At 53.5% G+C, this 8979-nt stretch overlaps 1 pseudogene; it reads left to right on the forward strand.

Annotated features, from left to right (window-relative positions):
• The first annotated feature begins 2765 nt into the window (after positions 1–2765).
• LOC116158150 (26S proteasome regulatory subunit 4-like) lies at positions 2766–8597 on the forward strand (annotated as a pseudogene).
• Positions 8598–8979: the final 382 nt, after the last annotated feature.

The raw sequence follows: 8979 nt of genomic DNA on the forward strand, positions 1-8979 counted from the left end.
AGCTTTGCATGTGGGGTACACACATATTTTACCGTGAAGAAACGTCCAATAGGATCAGAGAGAGCAGAGTAATTCTGAATGATTAAAAAATGCAACAGTAAGTTACTTACAGAGTCATTAAAAGATTTTAAAGCTATAGTTAGTCACTGTGCCATGAGGCACCCAGTGATGGGCCACGGGTTTAAGGTTCTGTGACAGTCGTGGTCTTCCTCTCTGCCCTAACAATGGGTTTGGGGGATATTGTGGCTAATCTTGCTTAGAGATGGTGTCAAAAACCTACAGAGTGGGTGCATGAGATAGGAATGGGAGAGCTTGGACAGAGGGCTGTGAAGGGAAGCGTCGGGAGCACCCGCCTAGGGCCCGACGCGCTCTGTCGCCTGTGCGCGGTGGGCAGCAGCAGTGCCCGTCCCGGGGGCGGCTGTGGGGACAGGTGTGGGCGTCTGGGGGATAAGGGCTCACCTGGCCAGCGGTGGGCGTTGCCCGTCCTGGTAGTGACGTCCCCGGATGTGGGGAAGTGTTCACGATGTGCAGTTAATCCTTAGAAAGAACGCAGTGAATCCGGGTGAGGGGCACACGGGGCTTCTCTGTACTCTCCTTGCAACACAAGAGGGAGGCCTGTGGTCGCGGCCGGAGACTCCGCTGGCGCTGCGCCGCGCTGCCGGCTGCCCTGCGTTCTCCTGGCTGAGGGGTGGGCGCTGCAGCGCAGGGGCTGCCGCCTCGCTGTTGGGTGGGGCCTTCTTACAAGGTTGACGACGTCACGCTTCAGAGCAAAGTCAGAAGCTTAGAATATTAGCAGCTCAAGGTTTGAAAGCCTTTCAGCAGTCATCCAGTCCCACTTCGCAGTGCCCTGGACGCCTTCCCCACCACCCAGTGTCCAGGCTCCGCTCGCGTTGCTCGGGGAGCACAGTGCGCCCCGGCTCGCAGGGCCTGTTCCTCTTTTTGGCCAGCTCTGGCTGTGGGGAGGGCTTTCCTCATTTGGAGACCAGATCTGATCCCTTTCTCTGTTCTCAGAGATGTACAGAATGTGCCCCACCCAAGACGGGCAGTGAGGGACTTCAGAAGTGCCACCCTGAACTCGGATGACCTGTTCTTTCCCAGCACAGGTCTTTCCCCCAAGCTCCAGCCCGCCGCACAGCCTGCTCCCTCCTGGCCCCTGCGTTTGTCTGTCCCCGTGTGTGTGTGTGTGTCCCCGGGCACCTCGGACTCAGCACTCCCACAGCACGACTGCTCTCTCCTTGCTCCTCCAGAACGCAGGGTGCACATTGCTGTTTGTCTCTACTACTGGTGACAAACAAATCAGGGCTTTTTCTCTTTCGTAAAAGCAGTGTTGCGTTATGCACGGGTGGCCGCTCCGTGGGGTCAGCGAGGACCCAGACTGCTGTCTTGTGATAGCAAACCCAATCTGTCTAGCCGTAACCCAGCAGGGTTTCACTTTTCTTGCGGTCCGTCCATGACGCCGTCAGGGGCCGGAGCTGCCTTTCTGCTTTGCTCCATCATCCTTGCCCTGCGGCTTTCACCCCTGTGCTGGTCACCTCAGGGTCGCAGGACGACTCCAGGCAGGGGGAAGGGGAAACAGCAGGCATCCTCACCTGGCTCACTCAGCCTTCTTGTTCTGAGCTCTTCAGGAAGCCCCACCCAGCAGCTCCCACCTCATTGCCCGGAATCCAGCCACCGGCCACCTCTAGCTGCAAGGACTGCTGAGAAGTGGAGTTCTTTGCTGGGCACGTTGTTGCCCTGAACAATCAGGATTGCAGTCGGAGAACCAAGGCCAGGTGGGGATGTGAGCAGTGGCGTCTGTCACAGTAAAGCTTTCTTAGCAGCACTGGCCATGTTTCCTAACTGCAGGGCTTCTCAGAGCCCTTGACATTCCAGGGAGGATACTGTGGGCGTCCAGAGAACCCTTCCACAGGGGTCCCATCCCAGGAGTCATCTCGTGGCACGTTTCAGGAAACACAGAACGAGCCCCAGTCTCTCTTTAATTGTCTCGGAAGAGTTGTGTCTGAATTCCAGGTGGAGTTGTTTGTGTGTTTATGCTGCTGTTACATCATCAGAATGGCAGCTTTGATGGTGGTGATGACTGCATCCCTTTCTTCCAGTGTCCTGGTCTGCAAAGCCGCTGGCCATTTTCAGCGTTTCTTCCTCTTTCCTGGTGCTTAGGTTTCTCCCCGGGGCTCTTGCCGCAGAATCTTCACCCTTAACATGTTGAAGTGTTTCCTCCTAGTCTTCTTCTAGACTCTCTCTAGACTACAAGGGTACGTATGTTTACATGTGCTTTATGTTTGTAAAATACGTTGCACATATAGCGTGTATTATACAGACCAAATGCACGCAGGGCTGTGTGTATTTTTACAGAGAGTTGAACTTGCGTCCGTCTATGCAGCAGCAAGAATGATGTTTTTGGTTGGTTTTTGAGTCCCCTTCCAGGACCAGGAAGGCACGAGAGGAACACAAGAGGGAGGCCTGTGGTCGCGGCCGGATGCTCCGCTGGCGCTGCGCCGCGCTGCCGGCTGCCCTGCGTTCTCCTGGCTGAGGCGCGGCACGGGGCGGGCACGGCCCAGCGGTGGGGCGTGCGCTGCGCAGGCACGAGGCCCGGCTTCAACCTCCAGTACCTCCGTTAAAAAAAAAAAAACAAAGACCCAACACAGCTGCCGAGACAAAGATGCAGAATAGCCGTGCCTGCCGAGGTGGGCGTGTCTGCACGCGCACGTCCAGTCTTGGCGGCTCCAGCGGCCGAAGCACGGTGGGTCAGAATCAGAGTGGTGGCCATGGTCTTGAAGGTGGCAAAAAGGATGACAAGGACAAGAAAAGGAAATACGAACCTCCGGTACCAACACAAACGGGAAAAGGAGGAGGAAACAGAGGGACCGGATGCTGCCGCTGACTGTCACCAGTGGCCCCTCACCCTGAGCACCGGTTAAGAGCGTCAAGCTTAGAACTGAGGACTGTGTTCTCATGGTGGACGAATTCGCTAGAATTCAGAAACAGTTCAGAACCAAGGGATTTAAACAAGGCGGTTTCCTTCATTTGGAGCACAGATATAGCTCAGTGGTAGAGTCCGTGCTTAGCATGCACGAGGTCCTGGGTTCAATCCCCAGTAACTCTGTTTAAAAGTCAGAAACAAATGAAGCCTTTAGAAGAAAAGTAAGAAGAGGAAAGACCAAAGGTGGATGATCTGTGGGGGACTACAGTGTCAGGAGGAACCTTGGAAGAGGTGATTGACAATCAGACACCTTGGTGTCTGTGTCTGTGGGCTCAGAACGCCGCATCGGCATTCTTCTACTTGTGGGCAAGGTCCTGCTCACTCACTGGGTGCATGCTGTGACGGGGTGCTTGTGGGTGATGCAGGGCCCCAGGTCACAGTGACGAAGGTGGGGAAGATGTCCCAGGAGACCAGTGCTGATACTGGGGGCTTGGACAACCAAACCGAGGAAGCTGAGGAATCTGGAGCTTCCTCTCACTCATCCGGAATGTTAAGAAGAGATGGGTGCACAGGCATTCTCCATGGCTGACCTGGCATAGGTTAAACCTCACCGGCCAAAGCAGCAACAGCACGTCGGACCTCGGCCACTTTCCAGAGAGTGGCTGGCTCTGAACTTACTTAGGAACCCCTAGGGATGGGCCCAAACTCATACAGGACTTGTTGCCAGTTGCTGAAGAACATGCACCATCCATCCTGTCTGTTGACGAAGTTGATGCAGTTGGGACGAGGAGACAGGATTCAAGTCCCAGTAGTGGGAGAGACGTTCAGAGAACAGTGTTGGGCTGGTTGACCAGTGGCATGGACTTGGTTCAGTGGGAGACGCAAAGGTGAACACGGCCGCAAGCTGAACAGAAAATTTGGGTCCAGCACTTACCAGACCAGACCAGGCTGACGGGATTGAGCTCCCCTGCCCGAGAAAAGGACTGAGAAGCACAACCCACACTGCAGGACGGAGCTGGCTGATGGTGTCATCCTAGAGGCCTTGGCCGTGGCCCAAGATGACCTCTCTGGTACACAGACCAAGGCAGTCTGTGCCAAAGCTGGCCTGACGACCTTGAGGGAACACAGAATGAAAGTAACAAGTGAAGGCTTTTTAAAAACCTACAGGAAATGTTCTGTATGAAAAACAAGAAGGCGCCCCTGAGGACTTCAGGGAGGTGGTTGGGGGTGTCCCAGGCCTCCAGAGGGACGAGGTCGGGGCCGTTGTCCGGAGGAATCCATGCTCCCCTGCTCTTTCTTGGCAGAGGACCCTGTGTCTTTGAGCGCAGTGGGCTGGATGCCTGCTGAGCTGCCTTCGTCTGTCGGTCACACGCAGCGCCCTCTTTCCAGTACAGTGCGCGCGCTCTCAGAAGAAAAAAATCCAAGCTTTCTCAATAGCTCCGTTTCAAGAAACGGTCAGGCGCCCAAGTTCCATCTGTCTTGTTGTTTCGCCGTCTCTGAGGAGTTCCATCATCTAAGCAGTCTGAAACTGCCACCACATGCAGCTCCAGCCAGTGGAGGCAGTGGGGGAGGGGGGCCTGCTCGCTGGCTGCTAAGGACACGACCTAGAAAGTTCTCATCCACTGGCCGCCATGTGAGGCTTCATTCTGAGCAGCCTTGTGTCCTTGACCTTTGCCTCCCTAGACTTCGTATTCTCCTGGGGACCCCAGGGAGCAGACAGTCTGTAACGTGTCAGGCAGGGGTAAGTGCTCGTCAGAAAGCACAGGTGGCGTGGGGTGGAGGCGGCGTGGTCAGGAGCAGCGTCACTGCTCGGGGTGACGGGAAGCGCGCTCCTGGAGGAAGGAGCAGCAAGCAGGAGCGCCCCGCGCTGGGCACGTGCTTGGCGTGTTTGAGGGACAGCCTGGTGTGGCCCGTGTGCCCCAAACTGGGAGAAACCAGAGGCGTGTAAATCAGATTACGCAGAGCGCCGCAGGCTAGGACGAGAGGATGATTCTCAATTCACGATGAAAACCTGGGCAAATTTCTGAGCGGAGGGTGACGTGATAGGGTTTACATTTTCTGAAAATGCCTCTAATTTAAGGAGTCGCAGAGTCCGCCCTCTGTGGACCAAAGGCCTAAGAGTATGAGCTAAAACTGTAAAACTCTTAGAACGAGATGTGGGGCAAAAGCTTCATGACGTGGGATTCGGCAGTGACGTTGTGAATGTGACACCAAGACACAGGCAATAACAGAGAAAATAGACAAACTGGAGTTCGTCACACTTTTAAGTGTCCACGCATAGCGAATATAGTCAACAGAGTAGGAAGGCAGCCTGTAGCTGGGGAAATGTTCGCAAATCACATATCACGTGTCTGACAAGGGACGAACACCCAGACGATATAAAGGACTGCTGAAATTCAGCAGCACAAAGCAGCCCGGCGCAGAAACGGGGGAGAATCGCACAGTGACAGGAGTGTGCTTAACGCCACTGAGCGGTGCACTTAAAACTGACTAAAATAGTTAATGTCATTATGTGCATCTTACCACAATTTAAAAATAAATTTTAAAAAGAATGGGTAAGGGACTTAAAGATACTTCTCCGAAGAAGGTATTCAGACTGCCAGTAGACGCGTGAAAAGAGGCTCAACATCACTGATTAGTAGGGAACGCAGATCAGAACCGCCGTGAGATAACACTTCACACACATCGGGAATTACCAGAACAGACACGGGAACCCTTGGATACTGCCGGCGGGGGTGTGAAGCCGTGTGGCCGCTGAGGACAGCAGCACGGTGGTCCCTCAGAAAGGTAAACACAGAGTCACCATGTGACCCGGCAGCTCCACTTCTGGGCGGGTCCCCAAAGGAGCTGGAAGCAGGACTCAGACAGGTGTCTGCACACCAGTGTTCATAGCAGTGTTATTTACAGTAGCCAAAAGGCGGAAACACCCCAAATGTCCACCAGTGGGTGACGAATGGAAACCAAAACGCTGTCTATCCATACAATTGAATATTATTCATCCTTAAAAAGCAGAGAAATTCTGACATACTCTACAACATAGATGAACCTTGAGGAAATTAAGCAAAACAAGCCAAAAGGACAAAAGAACAAATATTGTATGGTTCCATTTTTCTAGAGGAGTCAGACTCGTAGAGACAGAGGTAGGACCGGGGTCACCGGGCCCTGGGGCTGGGGCTGGGGCTGGGGGCCAGTGCTCGGTGGAGCAGAGCTTCAGTGGGAATAGGGAAGAGGCACAGGGTCAGCAGGGACAGGGGTTGTTGCACAACAGTGAGAATGTACTTAATGGCACCAAACTCTGCACTTAAAGACGCTGTGTTATGGATATTTTACCACAGTAAAAATTTACCTTAATTTTTAAAATTGGAAGACCTTTGACATACTGTTAAGTAAAAGAAATTGCACACAAGGAACATCAAAGGCTGCCCAGAAGGGAGATGCGACCACAGCTCACTGCTCAGCTGCGCAGGCAGTAGTCCTATCGTCCTGACCCTCTCAGCGATACCTGCTGGTTTTTCAACTTCGAGAGTCCACCTGTAGACCCAGCAAGGAGGACGGGTGTGGTTACAGAACAGCAGAAGCACCGTCAACTTGACAGTGTGAAATTAAAGTCTCAGAGAACAAAAAAAGCGAGGTGGTGGGGAGAGGAGGAGCAGGTGCCTGGACGGCCGTATCTTACAAAACTGGAGCCCAGATACCGTCTAGAGCTGATACAGCAAGAAATAAACCATAAAACCTGAGGTTACAAGGACCACAAATAGTGGGGGAAGCCCTTGCAAACAGTGGAGGAGGCAGGGTGTGAGTGCATTAAATCCTCATGCAGAGCAGGACATCAGCGTCCCATTCATGTGCTCAGAAACAGCAGGGGGAGCGTGTTGTGCAGAGCTACAGAGGTGAGAAGCAGAGGAACCCGGGTGAGGACTGCCTGCTCTGCGGGGCGGCCCTGGGGGCGGGAGGGGTGCGGCAGTCGGCTTTATGAAAGCCCTTCAGGACTAATACTTTTTAACCGTATGCGTGTATTGCTTTGATTAAAAAAAAAAAAAACTTTAAAAACTATTTAAACAATCAAATGGCAGAGTAACATGAAATCTATGACCGTGTTTTCAAAAAGAGACCAGGCCCCCGCATGCCGAGCCCAAGGGAGCTGTGAGAGGCGCTGCTCGTGTCTGGGCGGCGGCCGCCGAGTGGGCGGGAGCCTCACCAGCCCTCTGCACTCTGTCGTCTGACTCCACCGTGTATTATTTTGGTGAATTTTTTGTCTTTATCATTCCCTCTCTCTCAAAATCATTAGGGAGTGAATTGGAAGTATCTTTGTGTCTCACCTCTGACTTCAGGATTTATTTCCTAAGAACAGAGGCGTTCTGTTACAAAACCAGGGTACATTTATCAAAATCTGGAAACCCGACCTGGGCACAATCCTGTTCTCTGATCTGCGGCCCCTGTTCAGGTTCTTGTGCTGCCCCAGTCCTGTCCTTCATGGGCTGTCCCCCTGGTCCAGCGTCCGTTCCAGGACCACGTGTTCATTGCATTTTGTTTCATGTACTTTAAGTCTCTTAACCTGGAACGATTTCTTTGCCTTTCTGCGTCTTCGACCTTGATCTTTTTTAAGAGTGTGGACCAGCCGTTCTGTAGACTGTCCCTCCGTTTGGGTCTGCCTGATGTTTCCTTTGCAGGCTTTACGTTTTCGGCAGAAATGCTGTATGTGATGTTGTCTGTCTCATTTCATCTTCTTAGGAGGTCCGTGGTGTTACATATCCCAGTATTGCTAATGTTGAGTGTGATCATTTGGTTAAAGTGAAAGTTCACTGGGTTTTTCCACTGTAAAGTAACTATTTAGTAATCAATCAATTAATGATTGTGGGGAGATACTTTGAGAGCAGCATATAATTTTTTAAGCTAGACAGGAATGACAGGGAAGCACTTTGGAGAAGGCTTGGTGAAGGCCAGTGTCTGAGACCCACTGTCCTGCTCGCCTGGTTCCCCAGGCCCCTTGGTCATCACTTGCTGTCAGTCTGCCCTGCCCTCCCGTCCATTTCTGCCCTGGGTATCTTCTGAGCCAGCAGCCGAATGAGGCCCCACACACACTTCTTCAAACCCACAGCCTAGGACATGCTAGGGCAATGGGTCTCAAACTGTTTTCAGAATCTAAAACAGAAGAAGTGGGAGTTGTTTGGGTGGGAGAAGAGCAGTGAGCTGCAGCCATGCCCAGAGGACCTTCTCCTTCCCTGCTGGCTGGCGCCCAGGGACAACGCTGACGCCTCCAGCCCCGGGTACACCGATGGCCACCGGCTCCTCAGGGTTCACTTGGATCTTACCCCTCTTCCACTTGCTGCCTGGAACAGCTCTGCCCTGGAGTCCTGGCCCACGGCTTTTGAGGACCATTAGGTTTTGAGAAGGAGCTCTCAGCCTGTGATCAGGCTGCATCCATCCCAGCCCCCACACCATCGCAGCTCCACATCCTCTCATTTCCCTGGGACTTTGACTGCAGCCCAGAGAGGAGGCCAAGGAGGAGCAGCAGAGACCAAGACGGGCCCCTGAACCTGCAGGCAGCTGCTTCCTTCCAGCCTGCACCCTGGAGGAGGCAGCCAGCGTGGCCGTGCAGGCCAGAGACCTGGCACGGCTCCTGAGCTCTCTGCAACACACCAGCCCCATGCGAGGGGAACCGGGACCCGGTGGATGACCACAGCCACCAGGAGGAAGTGGGCTGGAAGAGCGTTTCACTTCTGCAAAGGCATTCCTAAGAGTGGCTTTCACAGTCTGTATATGACCAGTAAGACGGGGGTGGGAGTGGGGCGAGGACCACACCCACCAGGGGTAAGTCACAGCTTCTCCCTCACCACCGGCAGCCAGGCGACCCTGACAGGTCACTGCAATTCTCTGATCCTCTCCCTCCATTCCAAAGATGTGACACACGTCAGACAACTCCTGCAGCCGTCACGAGGACTAAATGTCACCTTGCAGTGGGATCTCCGCAGCTGAGGCATGACGCACCACCTGCACGGTCGTGGCCGTGTCTTCAAGCCAGTTTCACTGATGTCTGATAATTCCCCCAATTGGTTTGC

Source organism: Camelus dromedarius, chromosome 17, assembly GCF_036321535.1.
Source record: "Camelus dromedarius isolate mCamDro1 chromosome 17, mCamDro1.pat, whole genome shotgun sequence".
Taxonomy (NCBI): domain Eukaryota; kingdom Metazoa; phylum Chordata; class Mammalia; order Artiodactyla; family Camelidae; genus Camelus; species Camelus dromedarius.